The following is a 23,958-nucleotide window of genomic DNA, read 5'->3' as shown; positions in this document are numbered from 1 at the left end:
AATCTCATTGCCGGATGAAACAAGTGTGCAATTTAGCCTCTTCGGAAGAATTTATTAAGCGTTCAAAGCTTCGCCTCTGCCGGAAGAGGAGCTCACAATTGAATTATGTTTTTTGTGCTCAAACTGCTGTGCACTGTTCTTTCAAATAAACAAAGATCTTTTTTTTGTTCTTTCATTATTGATTATGCCACGATTTCACGGCTGATTTGTTAGCTAAATTGGCCAACTGGCATTGAGTTTCTTGAAATGAGAACTGATGACTTACCTTTTGTGTCAAGTTTCTCTGGCTGGCTCTTAGCAGGCATGTCAGTGAAAAAGTATGATTAGAACTGAGGCCTGAGACATGCAGTACATGCAGGGCATAGTATTTGTGTTTGAGCCGACGGCACACACAGAACACGGGTATCGACTGCTGACGGTACGCAGCGCTCAGAATAGCCGAGATGTCCAATCCGTGATAAAGAGATTGAGAAGATGCAAGACCTTGACGATTAACACGTAAGGATCCACATCTGCTGCTACAGTACGAGTGAAAGGCAAGAGGTCACATTCACTCTCTCTCTCATATTGTCTTGAGTCCTCCCGAGCAGCGAACCGCTCCGGTACGCTATAAGAATCACGCACGGCCGTGCTTCTCCATCTGGCCGGGAGACGCGATCCGCCGCATGGGTTCAACAGGGGACAGCCAAGAACCGGGAGGCGGGTCAGGTGGGTCTCCGAGGATGTAATCCTCCTGCTTCTCTGAACAAAACAAAATCAAAAGTTTCCAGCAGTTACACAATCCCTGTTAGGAAGGGCTCAGTGCACCCTGGGTCTCCCAGGGCAGAATGAACTTTTCCAGGCACTAATCCGAGGATAAGCTCCCGAAAACAGAGGCCTGCAAACTCCGCCGTGTTCAGAAAATGCACCAAACGCCCCACAGAGCTGTTGTGTTTCGCTACTATTGGCATCGCCCCACAGATCCGTACCGACGGTGCTAATGTGGCGATGTAAAGGTTCAAGTCGGGCCTTTCAGGAAAGTTGTTTAAAAGCAGAGAAGAAAGTTGTCTTTCAGCTTTAATATTATCAAAAAAGCAGTTGTACGCCGTTCAAATTTTCTCATAGGGTTGGGTGGTCGTTTCTATTTTCATATCATCCAATTGTGGTTATTTAAAATATTTAAATATACATTTTAAAAGTCTGGGTGTCTGTGCCTGGTGCGACTATATCACAGCGTCGGTGTCCTTTTTAATCTTAAATATCACAGCCATAACAGTAACTACTCCAATGGAGCGCAGAGCAACGTGTTGGTGATTTTTTGTAATGAAGGATTAAAAATTCACTTGTCACTCATGCTGATTGACGGGGCTCATCGGTCAGACATGCCGCTCAACGAGCAACATCTCTAAATGTACAGTAGGACACAGATTCTGACATTTCTTATTTCTGATATTTGTTAGAATCTCAATAATACTGACGTAGGGGGAAGATAAATCATGGATCATCCCTTCAAACTACGTTATACGACCTGATCCAGACTCTCCGAGCTCGGTTCTATGCAGGTTGAGTACTGCTGGGATTTCACGAGCAAGCATTTCAGATAGAGACTGTAGATAATTGATGTCACTCAAGGTTAAATGGAATTGAACTGACTCATAAATGAGAGCAGAAGTAGAGATAGAGTAAACAGGGTTGGGAGAGAAGAACTTCTGCAAACTGTTGTTGAGAAGTAAAGCTTGTGGAGATCCAGCCGCATTCTCAAGTCTTTGACAACAAGAGATGGATTTGTGCGAGCGGTCTCATAGGAACCGATCGGATGCTGCAGGAAGTGCGTCCAGTGGATCGGCCAATGAGCACCCTCGTTATTAGAATTAATGCTCACACAAGGGAATCTGCTTTAGATGTAATTAGCTGTCACAAACTTCTCTTTCTTCATCATCACTCTCATCAGCATAGTCAAATGAGCTCATTGACCTCTGTAGGACATAATCTCAAAGTGTGACGTTATGTTTTAATATTTCTGTATTTCTCACGACAAAGAGCTATTCAGCCGTCAAACATAGGTGACTCACTTTAATACAGGCCTACGCTATGATAAGTGTGCTATGTACTACTTAATGTAGAAAAAGAATAACTTGGTTACAATTGGTGAGAAAATCGCCGACCATCACTTGTTGTGGTCGACTGCTGTTTATTTGTTTGCTTCGTAGTTCATTCACATGTGTTGTGTTTACGTGCCAAGTGTGGTTTTCAGACAATGTTTTAATGGAGTGCAATACGGTGTTTTTGACCTCAGATGCACTGGATAAAGTATCAAATACCGACTGGTCAAAAGATTGATCGGTGCTGATTTGGATCCAGCAGGTCAGCTGGAGACATCCAGTCAATATAGTGACTTAAATCATCCCCCAAAGGCCAATTGAATAGTTCCCTGGCGTGTGTGAAAGAGAATATCTGATGGCCGTGTTGTAGTGGCATTAATGCACCTGGAGCCGTGTCCATCCCCGTTTTCAGCCGCAGGGCTTGGACTCGGTTGGGCGGCTCACTTCATGCTTTTCCCTCTCGTCGCACATTCTGAACTCTGACAGTTCCTGATGTTCTCAACCTCTGAAACCTCAAGAGCTTTCATAGAGGTTTGCTGACATCAGGGTGGCCGTCTCCAGCACTGAGTGACCGTCGTCCTGTTCAAAGACTCGGACCTCCTCTCGTCCCGTGTTGTCAGACAGCAGCCAGCGTCTGTGTGCACGGCACCAGCAGGGTGCTATGGACCGACTCCAGAACGGGTCTCTGATCCTGGGTCACTCAAACCCTGTCATCAACTGTCCACCTTGCTATCGTGGACACTGACTTTTAAAAAGAAAAACAGCGCTACACCACAAGGTCTGCAAATTCACTGTTGAAATTCAGTCCGTAGCAAGAGACTCGTCCGAATACGCCCAGAGCGGCGTACGACTAGTTTGCCTCGAGGTGGAGGAAGAGGATTTCAAACCAGGAGTTTTCTGGCACTGTAACTCCGATCAGCTGGGGAAATCAGGGCTGTTAGAGTGAATGTATTACGTTCAGAGCCTTGGACCCAGCAAGCCTTTTGAACTCCTACTGCTCCACTGGAGCTGCTCCGCTGCCAGCGGTAGACTCCTGCGGTTGCACTTGGCAGCTTGCATGTGCGAATGTGTGTAAATTGAAGGTCTTTCTTTCTTTCTTTTTTTTGAAAATGCATGCCTGCTTAATAAACATCCCTTAGCTAAATAGCATCCCTTCTCACATACTTTCTACCTTTTTTATGGCAATAAAAACCAGCTGTGATCCTCAAAAGTTGCAGAACTATCGAAGAAAAATTAAAGTTTAGGTTTATCACAGCTTTTGACCCTGGCCAGACATGTTCCAGGTTTCTGTGACTATTGTTTTTTTTGTCTACATGTTAGTAAGGACCTACAGTCCACTGAGCCACACTACCGGGACATGATCACGATGTTTTGGCTAAACATGCTTGCTATTTTGGATGTGGAGTCACGGATGACTTGATGATTTGCAAAATATCAGGATAAAACTGCTCCGCTCTCTTGGGCCGCAGTGGTTCCTTGAAATTAGAATGAAATTAAAGACATCCAGTTCTCTCATTTTTGATTGACCACATTTGGTTTTTGATTATTCTAAAAAAATTAATTGACATTTTATCAACTGTAAATTAAGTTTAATTCATATATATATATATATATATATATATATATATATAGTGGCGAACTAGCTAGATTCTGTCACAGTCGTCAGCAGCCAATGGCAGACAGCTGGTGGATAATGAGCAGTGCTTAACTCTTTAAACTTATCACTTTGATATTTTCGTCTTGTCAACTTTCTGCAACACCTCCAGCATTTGGAGCTGTGAAGCAGCTCTCTCATCTCCAGTGTAGCTGTCATCAACAGTCTCATCTACAGTCTCATATTATGAGGTTCAACATTGTCGGATGTGACCTGCTGATGAATAGTTATCGACTCCAACATATAAAATGCCACTTTTGAACTTATGAGTGTGAGATGTTCAGTAAAGCATTATTGTTAAATAGTTTCAACTTTCTGTTGATTAATTTAGCTCTCATTTGGTGGCTTTCCAAGTGTGTTTTAAAATCGATTTATCGTATAAATAAATATGGTCTTCATTGACAGCCTTATTGGCTCTTCACAGATGAATGCTTTAGATTATAAACTCACACAAATATGGAATGAATCACCAATTAATATACATATACATCGCACATTATCATCCAGTATAGCCAGTGTGCCTTAAGAAAGTCTTACTGTTCCACCATCCCCAGCAGTCTGCATGGAGACTCTACAGCAGTGTACCCAGAAACCCCTGCTGTAGGAACCCATGCAAGATCACCGAGTTCAGCGGCGCTCGTCAGTCATCAGTCAAATAGCACGGAACCGAGGTTCGTCGTCCTCCCACATTTGTAATTTACCAGGCTTCTCTTTTCCCCCCCTACCATTAGCATAACATAGCAAGCTCATTACTTCAGCTTTCAGGAGCAGCGGCCTATTAGATGAATGGGACAGCGAGGGTGTGCTGTAGATTTGCCGTTAGCTGGATAAATGAGCTGGTGGGAACGCGCTAGTTGAATAAACGTATCGCTCGCCGTGACCTCTGGTGTTGTTAGTTGTCGGGAGATGTCGGCGTATCGGTGGCTTTGTTCTTCCTCTCTCTGCGTGTTTACTTTAGGTTTTGGTGCCGTGGTAGTGGAGAGGCGATGTCGTATAAACGGTGTGGAACTGGGCAAAGTTTTGTGAGAAGGTAAATGTTAGAATTACGTGACACAGTTTCCCTTTCTTTCCTCCTCGTCATGCAGCTCTCTGAAACCTCAGCGGTGGTCATCCGACGTCTGAAACCGTCTCTCCCCTTTGTCGCCCTGACTCTGATTTTGTCTTTGTGGCCACGTCTATCAGGCTCACTGTCATTTGCACACGATTGCACCGGGAGCTAACACCCTAATGAGCCACAAGGCAAGTGTTTCACTCGCATGGAAACTCCAACGGGAGATGCTGACACACCATGTAGCACACGCAAACGCCGGTCCGTCCGTGGGAATCTTTATTTGGCTTGAGGACGCTCTCTCATCGAGGGGTGTGGGGCAATTATATAGTTTGTAGCGAGCACGCTGGGCGCGGAAAGCAACACTTTCTTTCAATGGAGGTTATCTAATCACATGAACCAAATGGCACGTGTTTCTCACGTATCATGCAGTGAGACTGTTTTCTTCTGTTCAAATGATTTCACCATTTTTTATATATATATATATTTTTTTAACACTGTTTGTACTGTTTTTTTTTTTTGTTTTTTTTTTACAGTTGTAACTGTCTTGTGAATCTTAGGACTGATTTTAAAAATAATATAGTGTGAATCAAAGTTAGTAAATGGTATACTAGTAGTGATAATGATATAATGATTATTAATATGCAAATGTAATCATGGTTTATTTGGTTTGTATCTGACTAGAAATGATTTATTTTTTGTCTTTCTCCATTTCAACTCCATTGTAGATTTTTGAATGAATATATAAATCTTGAATTTTTTTTTCTGTCAGCTAGTGATATCAACATCTGTCAAGGTATATCATTTTTAGCAGAAATATTGCAATGTTATAAAAGTTTGATCGTAAAAGATCTTACCAATTTAAAAAAAATCATCTATTTCGATGATGTGATTCATGCTTCCTTTTGCTGTCATTGATATTGTTCAACTCATCATTGTTTTGCGCTGTGGGCTGAACACCAACACTCCATTTGAGAGCCATGTGTAGCAGTTTAACGTGTCAGAATGAGAAGTAAACTGCCTTCATTTTCTACATTTTCACATTTCAGACGCTGTTATTTTTCTTTTTGTAATGACAAATCGGCAGCGTTTCCACAGAAGCCAGCACACACAAAGGAATCTGTTTGGAAGGTAATGCAGCGTGCGGTAAGGGTTGTTAGTGACTGGACAGTGGGAAGGGGAGGATGGCTACGCTTTTTTAATCTATTTATAGACACTATTAATAGACACAAGTTGTCCACCCCCCCCCCCCCAAATGTTTTCCTCTCTCACAAATGTATTCACACATTCATTTAGAGAACAGAGGGCATTTTTTTGCAAGCACGGATCTAATGGGGCCCCTATCCCCTTTTGTCTGCACCAGACACACAGCAAGCCTCATGCCAAAACACAAACAAACCACATCAGAGGGCGAACTCGGCAGAGAGTGCGCTCGTGATGAAGGTTCTCTAGGTATTTAATTGCATTATACTTGCTATACAGGGGATTTTCAAGCTTCGAGTAATTTCGTGCCTCAAATGAAAAACAGCAGCGCTCCGGGACGTTTTTGACCGCTGCATAGCAACAAGACCCCCAGGTCATTATTTATGACTATGATTATAGAGGATTTTCTCTTTTTTTTTTACCAGCCTGGACTATTGCTTTAAGCTCCCCATGGACTGTTAGTTTCATCATAGGTCTGCCCGAGATGTTATGACCGGGGTTTTACATCCACAGAGGATCAAGGCAGCCTGTTACGTGACCCAATGAAGCAAAGACCCTGTAATACAATCGACAGCGATCTAAAAGAGGTCCTCGATCACACTGCCTGGATGATGTCATCACCCGGACCTCAGTGCCCTATGTAATGTCACTTAATATGCCGTTCATCATTTTTTACAATTATCATCCTCAGATTAAAAACAGAGCGGCTTATATAACTGAAGCATGTTTCCATGTTTGTACACACGGCGGTAAACTGTGATACCAGTACAGCGTAACAACCTCAGTGGCCGTGTGACAGGCACAGCATCTGCCCATAAACACTGAAGCACTCAGCGTGGTCCGTGCAGAGCCGTATGCGACAGTGACTGTGTTTTACCATCGCTCCCTTGTTAAAAAACGTCTGTTGTGTGATCAGATGTGTGTTTCTGAAGGAGACAGGAGAGGTAATGATTGGTGATTTGGTGATGCCTGACGTCTCATCTACCGCCATCAGCAACATTATTGAGTGAAAGACCTCCAACTAATTGATGGACTGCAATGAAATGTTACAATTTACATTTGCGTTGCCAGCAGGATGCGCTGTAATAACATTCTAACTGCTAAACAGCAGCATGTGTACATTATAAACTTGAACATGTCGCCATGTAAATATTTACTTATGTTCCTCCGAACAGATTTGCTAGTCCTACTGTAGCCTCTAAGGCCCTGCTAACTGCTTCATTTGCTCGGCACGAGTAAGTAAATGAAACGATTAAAAAAACAGACCTGTTAAAAACAATGCATTTGCAAATGGCAAATGATGTACGTGTTGATTTGCATATAGAGCAGGAAGGTGAGACCTGAACATAAGTGGTCACTCGGGACGCATGTGGAGACGCATTCTGACGTACTAAGAGCGGTCCACTTGGGACTGGATCACCCCGAAGACGCACGTTCAAGAGCTTAAATGTCGACAGTGCAGATATTGTGGGGACACAGCAACCCGTGTGTGTGTGTGTGTGTGTGTGAGAGAGAGCTATTCCCATTACAATTGCCTAAGTAACTCATTTGACTGTTAAAAAAGGCCTATATGTACACCTAATGGTGTGTGAGTGTATGTTAATGAGGTCTGAACAGGGCCGTATTGTTTCGTTGTAAATGCCTGAGCTGGAGAGAAATAAAAATACACACTTATTTGCTTAACGAAACATCAAGCAAAACAAATGGAAACCATAACGGCTAACAGCCAAGGCATTTCTATTAGCAGGGACGTGTAGACGAGTAAATACACTGGTGGGAATGATTTGAAGGACATCAATAGTTGGATAGGAACACTTTATTGTAGAGGCTTTTAGTGCTGAGTCGGTTAGACATGACATGTTGAGGGGGTCTGCAGTGTGCATCCGTGAAAGAGGCTTGTTCAGGGCCTGTAGAGAGCACTTCATTTTCATGCACTGGGGTTTGAACCAAGAACCTTTTAGCTCCTAGATAACATGCGGAGCCAATCTGCTAATATTCTGGCCTGGAGAAAGAGACGGGCCTCCGTCTCCACCGGCAAAGGTCAGGCCGGACACAGGCCCCCCTGTTACCGAAGGCCCTTTTGTCCACAACAAACCACAATAAACAAGCAAGCCATTCTCAGCTCTGCTCTAGTTATGCCACATGAAAACAAGCGTGACTTTTTTAATTGTAATTAGAGGGAGAAAATTGGTGTAGGGACTGAGCCAATCATAGCGAGCGGATGACTGTGTGTGTGTGTGTGTGTGTGTGTGTGTGTTTGTGTCTTAGTAGGACGCAGATATGGTCCTTGTATAGCTGTCCGGGCGAGCACAGTCACATGCCCTTATTCATTTCTCCCTTTCATGTGAATAGCGAAGCTGCCACGACTGACACTTCATGAAGTGGCGCTTTTTAAAACCCATCAGTCAAAGGCTGTAATTGTATCGCGTTTAGTCACACCATTAATACAGCAGTTAGTGGGAGAGTGTTCCAGAGGGGTTCGTTCTACCTTTTATTCAGTCCATGCTTCATTAGTATGACTCACATCCTGACATTTCATTGCCTGCGTGTCATCTCGCTGTCATCTCGGGCACTTAAAAAAAGCTCGGCGAGGCTTTCAGCAGTGTTCGCACCGATGTTTCCTGAGGCCAGCGTGTGAAAACTTTAGGAAACAACCAATTAGATTGCTCCTCTTACTCCAATTTTTTTTTTCCCCACAAGAAGTAATCCTGTTAAGTGGTCTGTATTGGTAAAAATGGCAGTGATAGCAGTTGGTAAGATCAGACTCGACGTATTTGGAAGAACTATTTGTGCTGTACTATAATGGACGACAGGAAGTGCACAGAAACAACAATGGAAGTGTGTGCAGGTCAACCAGCACAGCTGATACTGTGAGCTTTGTTTTGGAAAAGGTCAATGACGAGACTGAGAGTCGACAGCCATGCTGGAAGCTCTAAGCCGTACTAAATGTCAATGTCAGCATACAAGAGGATGTTTATCAGGTTTAATGTTTCACATTAGCTTAGCATGATAGCATGCTGACATGATAATGAGCAGTAAACACAAAGTACAGCTGCTGATGGGTATTTGGTCATAAAGCAAAGTGTTAGACACAATTTTCATTTATAGATGACACTAAATGTTATCTTTAATGGGCTCTGTGTGTGTATTTGTACCAAACTTAATGTCCATCCACCTAGTAGTTAAGATATTTCAGTTTGGACCAAAGTAGTGGATCGACCAGCTGACATGATGATAAACATAGCTGCAGAGATGGCAACAGACAGTCCAAGTGTGACACGAGCCGTTTTAGAGCCGCACAATTTGGAAACACTAGCCGTGCTGTGGAAGTGTAATCACATCTTGGGAAATTGTGAGGAATTATAAATAAATACATGCTGTAGGGCTTGAGGCAATAAAATAGAAATCCCACATGATAGGCACATATGTGTTTAACTCAAGGAACGGTGTTCCACAATAATCAAGACACTTTATAGGTGTAAAATAGTACTATGATAGATTTATGTTTTAAATTGTTAAATAGACATTAGAAAATCAATTAGGACCCGTTACACTTCCTAAAACTAGCTCTAAGCAGCTTATAATACATTATTAAAAGTATTTATGCCAAGTTAAAAATCAACATTTTTATTATAAATGAAAACGCAATAATTTATTTACTGCAAATAATCACTATAGATAACAATAACAAAGACAGCATTTAGAGGGTTTACATTGACTTTGTGATGGTTGAAAATATGACATTTTAGGAAAAACAAATATACCATGATATATACCATTACGTCTATAATTTAAAACTATACAGCGGTATAAATTTGAGGCCATACCGCCCAGCCCCACCCCACAATACAAATCTGTCGTTAAGACCTCGAAAGCTTCCAGCTCGTGTTTGCGAGGGATGCTGGATTCTCCCCCCACCACAGGCAAAGTCTGATCTTACACCCAACCCCCCACATTTGCTTCAGTCAAACGATTTATGTCTAATTACCGGTTCTGAGCCCTGTACTTCCTCTGACAGGCTCCATATTAGAAACCAAATCTTATAATTAACCCATCCTCTCGCATGAAAGTAATGGCAGTGCTCTGCCTCGTCAGAGGCCCATGTTGACAGTTCTGTCATCTCAGCCCAGCCCCCCCACCCCCACCCCCACCACTGCCTCTCCAAATATCCCAGCGGTTTAAGGGAAGATGAGCCGGCTAATGGACTGCTTACTAGTGGAGAGGAGTGAAGAGATTGACCTTGAGGTTTCTGGTTAAGTCGTCTGAACAGAGACAGCCTCCACCGAACTGGACAGTAAGGGATCGAGTGACAGAACAATTACGTCTGTTTTATAAAGTAAAATAAATCACACACATAGAAGTTAAAATCTTGTCTCATAAATGCGTAAAATAATATATTATATTCTTTAACTAGTAGTGTCAATTGGAAGAGATTAATTTTCTAACTGAGGAGCACCAACATGACTTTACAATTTCAATCAAACTGCACTAACAGAAAATCATAAAATATCACAGTTTTGCCAAAAGTGTTCAAATGTTTATCTTGTTGCCATGGATACAGGTATATGCCAAAATAGGCAGCAGACAGCACAGCATTGCTCTTTTGATGCTTGTCGATATTTGACAAACATTACCTTTTACATATTTTTTTTTGGCTTTCACACTTTCTGTTTCAGCTTTGTGTCAATTTAAAAAGTGACGGGCATACAGTCTGTTAGGCCACATTTGTGCGAAAGTGGGCTCTCCTTCAAATCGCTGCCACTGCTGACTGATCTGGGGGAGTTTTGGGAGTGGATTAGTGTTGCTGAAGGAGCTTGTTGACATCAGATGGCATGGGAACTATGAATCCGCACACAGGGCTCAGCGAAGGAGCTCAGGCAAACTTGCAGCGGGCACGCAGACAGGGGGAAAAACAAATAAACTAAGCCCAAAGCAAGTATCCCCACAGTTGGCATGTTCCCATAGACATTGGGGGGGGGGGGGGGGGGGAGAGAGAGAGAGAGAGAGAGAGAGAGAGAGAGAGAGAGAGAGAGAGAGAGAGAGAGAGAGAGAGAGAGAGAGAGAGAGAGAGAGAGAGAGAGAGAGAGAGAGAGAGAGAGAGAGAGAGAGAGAGAGAGAGATCTCTCAGTCCTTGGTAATGGTCAAAAATATTCAACGTGTGAATGGTCTGTGTGGTGCTGCATGATCACAGTGGAAAATGCACAAACGATCCCCTGCCCGTCCTTGTTTCAGGTACAAAACGTTGTTTGTGTAATTCCAGTTTAGTATCCTGTTGTGTGCTTGTGCAAACAGGACCCTTGGGTAAAATAAATCTGCAGTGTAAATCACAGACCCCACTATAATGGATAATAATAATAATCACAATGACGGCACAATCCACTCAGCATCAGATTATTCGTTAATCCCACTGTAAACTCTCGCTAAAACCTGAGTGAGTCAGTATTATTACAGATAATCCCCCTGGTCTGGTTGATGTGACGTGCTGGTGAACGCAGGCCTAAACCACACAAACACACACACACCAAACTGATTGCCTTTCAGCTCTCAGTTTCAGCAGCCGCACGGATCACAGCACAAGGCAGATGGTTGCTGCGTATAATGTCACTCGGAGAGTTTTATCTCATTGATGCAGTGCCGACTGAACGCTGCCAAAGGACCGTCATCGGCTAAATGTATGGCCCAGTGTTTGCGTGTTTTCTTTTTAAGACCATCAGGTCATCATTACACATGTGAGTCACGCGAGGGAGTTCAAGGATCTCGGGGGTCTTGGTCACGCGCGAGGGTAAGATGGAGGTGGACAGGGCGGTTTGGTGCGGGGTCGGCAGTGATGGGGAGGCTACGACTGTGGCTCAGAAGGTAGATCTTCAATCGGAAGATCGGCGGTTCGATCCCCGGCTCATCCATGTCCATGTCAATGTGTCCGTGGGCAAGGCGCTTAACCCCACCCGATGTCATCGGTGTGTGATTGGGTGAATGACGTGTTGTGTAAAAGTGCTTTGAGGGGTCAAGGAGCGGTACAAGTACAAGTCCATTTAGCATTTAGCATTTAGCATTTACTTAGCCTTAGAGATAGGAGGTGGAGCTCAGACATCCAGAGGGAAGTCAGAATAGAGCTCGTTCACGTCGAAAGGGGCCAGCTGATGTGGTTTTGGCAATTGGTCAGGATGCCTCCCGGGCGCCACCCTATAGAGGTTTTCCAGACAAGTCCAATTGCAGTAGGAGGCCCCGGGGTAGACCCAGAACACCACGGAGGGATTTTACATCTTGTCTGGCCTGGTAACGCCTCGGGGTCCCCCAGGAAGAGCTGCAAAACATTGCTCCACTTAGCCTGCTGCCCCCGCGACCCTGCTCCGGATAAGTGGGAGGTACCGATGGGTGGATAAGATGCTAGCATGCTTAGCTAAGATGATGAACACAGTCTAAACTTAACACATGTTGGCATTGTAGTTGTGAGCACGTTGGCATGCTGACATTAGCGTTTAGCTCACATTACCGCCGGCATGGCTGTAGACTCTTAGTCTACAAAAGTAACAAAAGATGGGCATGTAATCTCAACCCTCACCTTGCCCTGATGCGTTGTAATTCATATGTTTGCAGGGAGATTTTGACTGCATACTCTGTAAAGTTATCCTCAACATGTCAGGGGATTTGTTTCCCTGCTGCGTCCCGATAGAAATAGTTTCTCCAGGACCTGACAGAATCATATTCCTTGTTAATGGAATCAACAGATATTTGCAGAGAAACATGCACCAGGGATTTTGATAGAGATATAACTTTCTTTTGGTTTTCTTAATAAACTTTGATAAAGCATTTCACTTCAAAGTATAGTTATTTGTCAAAAACCTGAAAGTTCGCGACTGACAAAGCAAGATGTTCACCTGAAGTCTGCAGACACGCACTATCGCAGACCTGCCAAATGGTCATTGTGGATCACTTTGTTAGCGGATTGCTAACAAAGTGATCCGCAATGAGTGTCCCTGATTTTTAAGCACTTTGATGCAAATATCTCAAACGTTTTAAATCCTCTGAGCAGTTGCCAACACGGTGCAGAATCACAGAACTTGAACTGAGGTTGCTGTGCTCATCCTTGCTCGCTCTTTACACAAGCGAAGAACCCCCCCTCCCCCCCTCCTAAGCCTCTCCTAGCACCCGAGTCCAGGAGCTTTGCCAAAAGCAGCCTAACCCTAAACATTCACAGCGCCGGGGAAGAGAAAGCAAACTCTGGGAAGGTACAGGATTGACGTCAGAGAGAGCCACATGTAAGACATTCCTTCCTAATTACGGGGAATGCGCTGGCTGTATTGTATAAAAAAAATGCTCTGGTTCATATTCGTTTTTTTAAAGGTGTGTGTTTGTTTTATAGGTCGTGCTACCTTTCAGGATTAATTCTCTCTGTTCTTCCACTTTAGCCAGCCCTATTATTTCACATCCTCCTTATCCTTATTTTTCTTTCTTTTTTGTTTTCCACATTGCAGTTCCAATTTCCTCGTCCTCGTCATCCTCCCTTTTATCCCTCCTTATTCCCCCTCATCCTCGGCTTCCTCCCTTCCTCTTCCACCCCAACTTTGTGGCAGATCATCTAAAATCACCAACTGACACCTATGCCCAGTCCTGCTGGATGTATTTCTTGTGTTCAGTAAGGCTGATGTGTTTGGATGATTTCTGCTGAGCAGCTGCTGAGCTGTTATTCCTCTTTCCAGGAATGTACGAGCAGTTCCTGACTGGTACACATAGCCTTGTTTTCACAACACTTTTAAACTGGACTTAACTAATTAGGCTAAACTCTTTTATCGTTGTGGCTCAACTTTCCCTGTTTTTTTTTAGGGAGTTTTACAAAACTGTAATGCTTTATAGTTTCAATGAAATGACTGTTTAATTTCATTCTTTTGTGTTGATCTTCAGGAATCATAGAATCAGGGCGTTTAACTAACAGAGAAGACAGAGAAAGTTTGTCACTAACAATTATATTAGATTGAAGGAAGCAAGGCAGATTTCTCTAAAAATCAATGGTTGTTGTTATTCTGCTGGTTCGTGATGGATTAGGGTTTTACACAAAAAAATGTTAAATTCTTCAAATCAAATCTGCTCCTTCTGCCTTGTTGAAAAATTCAGAATCTACGAATATGTAAATATTGTTCATTTAGGACATTTCTCTGAAAAGTCCATTCTGAATGTATGTACAGTGGAGGTTTCAAGTTATCACCTCAGTAAACATTGTAAACATGAGTTTATGGTCTCAATTTCTAGTTTCAAGTTTTCTTCAATACAGCATGATGTTCATTTAGTAAATTAGGATCCCATTTAGAGTAAAATAGACCATAAAGCAGGGTATGCTTTAGGGCGGGGCTACCTTTTGATTGACAGTTCACTATCATGGCGTTGTTCTGTCTGGAAGTTGTCTGTGTTTTCATCTTAGAAGTCAGAATCTCAGTCCATGAATGTTTATTGTAATGTTTTGGTTTCCACAAACCGATGGTTTGAAGTCACAGACGACGTCCACTTCCTATATAAAGTCTATGGGTGGGCACATTGAGACATTCCCATGTCAGCAGATGAATATGGAAAACAATTCTTTGGTGTCAAACCAGTCTGCACATGTATCATTCTGCACGGTGGAACTCAAACATCACAGTGAAGCACACAGTTTGGACTGGAGGGGTACTTTAAATAAGCTGCTGACAACATAGAGATTAGTATGCTGAGATAATACACCGGTGATAAATACCAATTGTGTTATCAGCGAGATGTGTCATTAGGATGCTTTGATACAGGTGCTGTCACCTAACATCCACTGTTGTCAGTTTTGAGATTCACGCGTTAGTCTGATATTATTCACTGCCAATATGACAGATTGTGGAATGTGAGATTGTTACTTTGACGAAAATACACCTTTTTAAATTACAAACTGAATGAAATTAAGATGGAATTTAGTGAAAAACACAAATCCTAGAAGTGGATGGTACTGTGTGTATGGAAATCTTAACCTTTTATCTTAACCATTGTCTTCCATTAAATCCTACAACTTTTAAAGATTGCTCAATCCAGTCTCCTAGAAATTTGGGAAAAAATGTTGGGAAGTGACAGCTGCTAACAAAGCTAAAATTGGAACAGGGTGTCTGAAACCAATTTTTTTAAGGTCTTATTTAAAGATATGGTGCTTTAGTGGAAGAGACAGAGGCTGATATTAGTGTGATGGTGAGGTGTGAGGGGGTTACACACACACACACACACACACACACACACACACACAGAGGGAGTATTTGTGCTGAAAACGGAGACAGGAGGGCACCTGGGGATTTGCGGAGGCTCCCATATCGACTGCAGGAATGCCTTTGAAGCCCTTTCTTCCTCCCTCTGGATGCATGTTATTAGCGGGGGACAGCTACTGATCGGACACATCCCGGCTGATGCGAAGAGAGATGTTGGAAACAAAGCAGAGGTGGCAGACAAGGAGATGGAGGCCATCAGCTGGTGAACTAAAAATTATGTTTTTTAGCTCCATCACACAGGCGCTCTGGTTTGGCGCCGAATTAGAATCGTCTTCACGGTACAGTTCATTTCCATCCGGGGGGGTCTGATGAACCGAATAATGTACAATACCTGTCTAACACCAAACTTTAGCATGACCAAAACTACTCTAATACGTTTCACAGAAGTTCTTAAACTCCAGACCAGAGATAAGGAGATAACGTTATGAGCAAAGAATACATCAGGATTGTATCTGTTCAACATATCCTCATACAACTGTACGTATGATGTCTATCGACAGTATTTTCAAAATAAACTTCTTTCTTTAAAGGAAACAATTTAGTTAGGTTAAAGTGTAGGTACACTCGACACTTTACACTACACTTACATCTCACTTGTTTATAGTCCTGTCGTCTGTTCGTTTGTGCACTTTATTTTAGATTTCACTTTATTTTAGATTTCATCTTTATTTTATATTTCATTATTTTATATCTTACTTTATTTCATATTTCATATCTCTTGTAAATTTTAATATGTTTCTACTTGCACTGATTGTTGTTGATTGTTAAATGTTTGCACCTCCCGTCACGCCAAATTCCTTGTATGTTCAACATACATGGCAATAAACGGTTCTGATTCTGATTCTGATTCAGGTTTAGGTAAAGATCATGGTTTGGCTAAAAATAACTTTTTTTGTAATACTTGGTTAAGTTTAGGCAACAAAGCTACTTGGTTTAGAAAAAAGATTATAGTTTGGGTTAGTGACTTTATTTCAGTGTCGAAGTTAGATGAAAAATAACTCAACGTTGACTTCTGGTTACACACGGGACACAAACAGCGGTCTCCTGGGTGAAAGTCCTGTCCTTTTGGATCCACCCCCAGCCTCCTCCCTACATGGGCTTTGTTGCTCCTTATGCTGGCTGGTTCACAATTACGTGGATTACATAAAATTGATTTTGTGGGATACATATGATTTACTGTACATTACTTTTCGTAGGCATAGCTACGAACAGTGGAAGAGAAGAGCCCGGTCTGTTAGCGTATTTCGCGATCCTCCTGCCCCTAGTGGCCACAAAATGAATCTCTGCAGCTTTAAATAACGTGAAGAAAATAACGTGATGCTTCTGGAGTAACGCTCTATTACAGCACAACTCCACAAAGAGGCATCGACGTGCTCCAGCTTTTACCTTTGTCTGTTCACCCACACATGTGCACTCACAAAGACAAACTAATCACAGGCCTCCAACACAAACACGCTGTGATCCTCCAAGCTGGTGGCTGCAACACACGCTTAACAGGATTCGGCGTGACCGGACACGTTGGGAATCACACCCATATTCCAGGCACCGACACACGGTGCCAACTTTAGTTTGTTGCATAAATTCCGTGGAGCAGCCGTGACGCCGGTGGTACGGGGTGTTCTGGGTAAAATCTGATAGGGACAGATACTTTGCAGATGTGCTCACATAATGTGGTGTAGACCTGCGTGCGTGTATATTACAATATTTGTGACCTATTACGTAACCAGTAAGTGGAATCTTCCATGTGATGTCCACATGTGTAATGCTCTTACAAACAGAAAGGCCCTTCTCTCTATTCAGTGACCCCTCCACTCCTCTACAGATGTCCGTGTTGCTTTTAGTACCCTTACACACACACACACACACACACACACACACACACACACACACACACACACACACAGAGTACTCGTCTTTGGTATCACAGGGATCTCCTGTCTCTCTATGGACTTAGCTCTTTGTGCCCGCCTGCTGCCGGACCACATGGCCTCTCTTTCTGAAAAGTTTCTGTTATGGTGGAGCTCAGTGGGCTGGACCAAATGACCTCAAATCTACTCCGTCACATCTAACTTGATAACAAGTGTTTTTTTTTTACATTTGTATGTACATCACAAATTGTTATGGTTGATGGTTTTTCTCGTCGGCATACTTCTAATGTAAATCCTTAATTACAGTACTGTGAGCGGATTGATTAGATGTCACGTAGCTATTCTCAGATGAATTATAATTAATTCAGACACTTAATTAATTTAAATTTAAGAGTACATTTTAAGTTAGTTTTTCCACCCCAAAGGATTGTTCATCTATGATGTTGATGATGTGTGTATGAATGTACCCACACTAAATGCATAGATGATGAACTAGATACAGTCTTTGTCCGCTTCATACCTACTGAACCATACACACGTACATGAGCACACACACACGTACACACAGCGCTCAAACCCAAATCGGTCCAGCAGTAAAAAATAAAGTCAAAGGCTGTGGTTCGTCTTGTAGGTTGAAAATGCCCAAAGGAAGTGCTGAGTAGTTGGTAAACATGGCCGCAACACCAACAAGTGGTTTTCAGCAGGGCGGTGGTGAGGAGTTGGACGTGGGTTCAATCCTGCACACAGACAAATTAAATTCTAAGCAATGGAATAAGTTAGAAAAGCATCAAATTTGCTGCTCTGTATTTCATTTATTTTACTTTTCAACTGTCAACAAATTATTTATACATAGAACAAATATAGTATTTAATTTAATATTAATTTTTTATTTTTTACATAATACGCATTACAAACAATAATCCTTGAAATTGATCACTTAGATTTATTTATTTTTAGCCCAACAACCTACGATTGCAGATATATTCGTTCAGGTGTGTGCCGTGCTAATAATATGATAAAAGTTATGCAAAAAATCATTCCAAAACACAAACTGAAAGCCAATATATTCCAATATATAGGGGACATATTTTTCAATGGTGTTAGGATGTTCAAGGTCCTCTTCTAGAATTGTTAGTCAGGTCTTGTCGAGCTCAGAGTTGATTTGAGTTTCTTTTATATGTTGCTTATAAACGGCAATAATCACGTAATTAAATTATTTCAAAAGACCTACTTAGATCACACTTAAGTCTCCAAGAGGAATCTGCCAGGTTGAGAGAAAGCATCCAATTTTGATAATGAGGTAGTGAACTTGCATATTAACATGTAAAAAAAAAAAAAGTTCATTTAGCTTTCAATCACATGACGGATCTCTCATTTTGGAGCGACTCCCCCTTGTATGGCGGCTCCGCGGCAGGTTGTCTTGCGGTGTAGAGTGACGGGGACAGGTTGGCACGGCTGACACGAGCTCAGAGTGGCTCCGAGTTTGGTTGTAGCAGAAGGGCAATTTTGGTGGAGCCTCGGCAGACAGGATGGCATAGTTGGCAGAGTGGAGGGGTGGCAGAGCTCTGGGGCTGATATCGAGGGGCTCAGAATACACCAGGCTGCAGTTGTAGCGGACCGGACAGGTGGACGAGACTGGCAAACTCTTGTGGGGACTGGAAGTCAGCGGTAAAGGTGACTTGGCACCTTCCTGGTCTCCAGGAGGAAAGTTGTGTGCCTGTGCATAAATTCAACAGCTCCATGTGCACAAATGCGTTTTAATTGACTGTTCATGCTCCGTGTTTTTTTTCTTCTTCTTTCCTTGCATCACGGAGGGATTCTCCTCCTTATTGTGCACCGGGTGTGTATCCGCTGAAGCGGGCACTCCTGCTTCCTGCGAGCCTCCGAGCCAACTTGTCCTCGTGCCAGGCGTCGGTAACTTGGCACTCCGTCTCTTCCTTTTCCATGCGGCGATCACGTATGTCTGCCCGCACGGAAGTCTGTCGACACATCGAGGCCTTTAAAAACAATAAGATATGACAAAAAAAAAGCAAATCACTTCCCTACCTCAGCTTGGAGGCATGCGTGTACCTTTTCCTCGGCGTGTATGTATTTTTACTCGCCATATGTCCGTATATTCCTACACGTCACTGGGGGAGATAGAGTATGCTTAACTGCTGCTGAGGGGCATGCATATGGCACGGGTCACCATAGGTCAATACATTAAAGTATCTGTCAGTGTCCACATGACTCTCGGAGTAATGGTGTCCAGCATTGTGCTGTGCTATACACACTCCTACGCACAGCAATAACACCCTGCAGGACATCGCTTTATTACATAATAAACATATCGCTGCGTGCATAATGCACAACAAATATGTTCTAATCGGTGTAAAAAATAGAGCTCCTGTTGTGGTTTGATTTCCCGCTTAAAGTGCATGCCATTTCCCGCTTCTAACCAGTCTGCAACAGCACGAGCAGAGCTGAAGGTCGCACCACAGAACGAGCGGTCTCATCTCACTTGAACTTTATCCGTTTGTTGCCGCTGTAACAGCAGATAATGGCTGTGCTGCAGAGAACTATTCAATCCAGCTCTGAGGCAGCAGTGACGTGGTTTAGACAGGATGGATAAGTACCTTGTTTGGACCGGACAAGAGTGATTTGCAGGCAAATGTGAGGCTCCATATATGTATACACTGCGTCTGCTCCAGAGTGGACAGTGCACACAGGCACCCTATCCATCATGGCTGGCCTGGGAAGACAGTAAATCAGGAGTGAGGCTGGGGAAACCAGACCAGTGGTTACACGTTACCATCACCAACATGGTTGTCCAGATGCGGTCCATGAATTAACCAATGAACCTACGTGGCTCTGGGCATGGCAGTGTTGGTCGGTCAGTCCACCACTTTGGTCCAGATGGAAATATCTTAACAACTGCCGGATGGATCGCCATTCCATTCCCCATACGTTCACGCCTCCCAGACGACACCATGAGGTCAACATTTAAATTTGTCCAGTACTTTGGTTCATGACCATATACCTGCAAAACTAATTTCACACAATATCTTTAAAGAGTAGGGGGGGGCCTTCTCAACAATAAAATAACTGGACATTTTAACCGACCAGATTGAGATACAGAATTACTCGTAATTCAGTGAATTGTCAAAATAATAATTTTTAGATTAATTGATCAAGTCTATAAAATGGCGAAAAATTGTATTTTTCAGTTTCTCAGACGCACAAGTGACTTCCTCAGAGTTCTTGTTTTGTTTGATGCACAGCCCCAAACCCAAAGATATGACATTTACAGTGGTATAAAATATGAACAAAAAAACTTTTGGGTGGTTTGGGATTTTTGCTTGATTTAATGAATGGAAAAATGAACCATTAACTGTACTCCAAGCTCTTGGAGCATCGGGATGAATGCTACTCGTCCACAAGATTTAAATAAGCATGTGAATGATGGGGTCAGAATATCAGCAAGACAACGATGGCTGAAATTGATGGAGAGAAACTGATAGAACTTGTTGCCACTGCTGCTTTTCTTGTTGTTGTTGATCTCATCAAAAATAGTACATTTCTCAGTGTCCCCATGTCATGTTTACACTGTTCATATATTAGCTAGGCTAGGCTACTAGAGTTGTTCACCAGGGACCCTTCGGCATTGATTTGACGCCTTTCAAGTAGGAAAGTATATGTACAAAACTGTACACATGCGGGCTCTTAAGGTGTAGTGCTAGTATTCATAATGGCACCACAAGATTTAAAAAGACACTGTTCCTTGCTCTCTCTCTCTCTCTCTGCATATTTGTTTGTTGTGGTTTCCATGGTGATTTTCCCTGGTCACTGCGTGTTAAGGCGGAGAGCTCTTGACCTCTCTTCCTCCCCAGGTGTCAGAGGTCAGCGTCTGCTCAGTCGCTGCTGGACGACCTATAAACCTGCCTGGTTTCCATGAGATACTCTTCCTGTACACAAAGAGATACATATACACCTTTATCACACACACACATACATATACACATCTACAACTCAGTTTTTCTCTCACGCTTTCTCTCTCTTTGTCTGTCGCTCTCTGCATTTATCACGACGCATGCCCTTGCGCATGGTTTTTAGTGAATGGGACGGTAAGGGTGGAAGCCATTATTAAGTGCGACAGAATGAAGATGCAAAACACTCACTTACACTTTCAACTCTCCATTCGCCTTGGCCTGTCTCTCGCCCATCGAGCTCTGGTGTCGTCTTTCTGCCATCTGCCACTGCCACCCTGCAGACACACACACACACACACTCACACACACATATATATACTGTATATAGTGAGCCTTCATGTAATACTCAGTCATCACAAAATTCTTTTTCCTTTCTTCTAGAGATTTCTTCTCGGTTAGGTCTCCCCTCGCCGTCCATCAGACATGTTTCGTAACTTCGCATCTAGTATTTAATAACAGCCGATAAATAGAAACAAAAGAAAGCAGGCTTGTTTCCCCCCCAGAACGTGAAACTCCAGAATGCGTGTTTGTGTGTAAGATATGAATATTTAATCCAGCCCCCTCCCTCAGTCATGTATTAATCATGGAGCCAGTCTGCTTGGGCTGAAAATAGCGCCTAGCAACCCAGAAAAACAAAAATTGACAGTGTTGTGGGTATGTCATGCGCTGCTGCTCGTTCATGTGTGACACAGCACATGGTCTGCTCTCACATTTTCCTTTCTGCCCCGCTACCCCCCCCCCCCCCCCCCCCCCCCGCACACGTCTGCCAGCACTGGTTCCGGGTCAACGGCAGTGGAGATTTCTCACGTTCGCGCCAGAGACACTCGCGGTCGTTGCTTACTTTTCATTTAGAAAGCGTTGCCGTCTTCCAGAAAGTTGCTTGTCTGCTCCAGACTCTGACAATATTTGCTTGTCTAGCGCACACTCTTCACTGCTGTGTCTGCGCCGACACCCACGTTGGTACAGGCGAAGTTTGAAATATGTGACTGTAAGAAAAGTCTGCTTGGTGAACGCGGTGATAATGGCGGGATTACTGACCCCCACCATCCGTACCAGCTGCCAATCATAAGGATAAACCATTGTCGGCTGCTGTTGCATCATTTTTTTTCAGTCGAGCTGTTTGCAGGTGGGAGCAGAACTGTGGCAGCGAGTTAGTGTGAGCGGGGCACGAGGACGGTGGCTGTGAAACCCAAGCCAAAGATCGTCTGCCGCCTGACAGTGACACACAAAAGCCACAGTTTGCCGCATGATGGTATCCTGGGAAACGCTCTCAAATTCATGTAAGCGGTCTGCTCGCAATTCAGACCGGCGGGCTAATAATAGTCTGGTCTGTGTGTACAGTGGAGTCGGGGAGTATTAGGACATTGATATGTTTTTCATTGTGTTGGCTGCACTAAAAACGAGGACTATGAGGCACTGACTTTCAGCTCTAAGCACGTTTTAAAGGTGTTATCGGCCCTCATCTTCCTATTCAATTTGACTTGATTCTTGATGAGTCAGTTTTATTAGACAAATGCATAAAACGCTGCTCAGAATTTCTCCTATGAACTTAATTTTCTTCTACGAGCGAGTAACGTAGTTGGATTGTGTAAAGTGCACGTTGAACGCTGAGTTGTAAACACTTCCTCTTTATGAAACTGGACTAAGGATTTAGACTAAAACATGACGCATCTATTGTTTTTTTGGCGACGGTTAGAATAATAGAAGTTAGAATAATAGAATAGAAAGAATAATAAAAGACCAGCAACATGCAAGGGCAGTAACTTGTCCCAACTCCCAACACTATCCATCTGATGTGGATAGAAACATGCTTAGATTCAGTCATTTCATTGTTTCTGTTCAAAATCCAATGTGCATGAGTACAGAGCACACACACACACACACACACACACACACACACACACACACACACAAAATAAAAACTGTCCTTAACTCTTTGTGACCACATCAATCCCAGGTTAGACCCAGCCATGAATACAGTATATCATATCATAATCATTTGTGTAGAGGAGTGTGGATAGATGAGAAGAGAAGACAACATGTAACTGCACTTATTCATAAGAGCAACTATCTTCATTACGTTTCTGAGACAGCTTTTCATCGCTGAAGCCGGATTAGCATTGTTGGTACATCATTGTAAAAAAAAAAAAAAAATGCCTGTGAAATCCACAGTAATCTACTGTGTTTGTGTACAGCACTGTAAACCATTTCACAGTGGAATACTGTGTATTCTATTGAAAATTACAGTAATCAAAGAGTTACTTTGAGTGCACCGTAAGGAAGTCGCTGCTGTATAAAACGACAGTAACCAATAAGGTATGGCCTGAGGATCACTTTAAGTAAAGACTTTCTTTCAGTGTTTTTTACCTCAGATTTTAACAACATTATGGGAATTTTGTAGTTCATCAGCATCCTGAATGCAAAGGCTCACTAATGTGGAGTAACAAAGATGGTTGAAATTGATCTAATGCAATATTGACTATAGACATAACTGAGAATGTTCATGAGATTTGTTTCAGTAAGCCACTTTTCAAGACTGAAATGATTTCAAACAGAGCCCCCCTGGTTGGATTTGATGCCTCGTCATATGTGAGCGCTTGGTCTGCTCCGCCGTTGTCTCTCTCTCTCTCTGTCTCGCACTACGATGAAGAGATACCTCATAACTGTACACATCTGCCTCCTTCTTGTCACTTTCTATTTCCTTGTTTTCCCTCGTCCCCTTGGCTTCTCCACAACCCCGCCCAGTCATCTTCACCTCCCTTTGCTGGGAGCCTTGGACAGATGTTGATGGCTTGACTCTACACAGCTGCTGATTTTGTTACCATACTGAGCACCACATCTAAGCCCTCCTCTTTTCCTTTTTTCCC

The 23,958-nt window shown here is 43.0% G+C and overlaps 1 protein-coding gene across 4 annotated transcripts in view; it reads left to right on the top strand.

Moving 5' to 3' along the window:
* hdac4 (histone deacetylase 4) overlaps positions 1 to 23,958 on the top strand; it is a 125,415-nt gene that overhangs the window by 16,144 nt on the left and 85,313 nt on the right. The gene's annotated exons all lie outside the window — the stretch shown is intronic.

The sequence above is a fragment of the Anarhichas minor genome, unplaced genomic scaffold, assembly GCF_050575085.1.
Source record: "Anarhichas minor isolate MPS153535 unplaced genomic scaffold, ASM5057508v1 ptg000004l, whole genome shotgun sequence".
In the NCBI taxonomy this organism is placed as follows: Eukaryota; Metazoa; Chordata; class Actinopteri; order Perciformes; family Anarhichadidae; genus Anarhichas; species Anarhichas minor.
The sequence above is the reverse complement of the archived record's forward strand: the minus strand, read 5'-3'. Positions and strand labels throughout refer to the sequence as shown.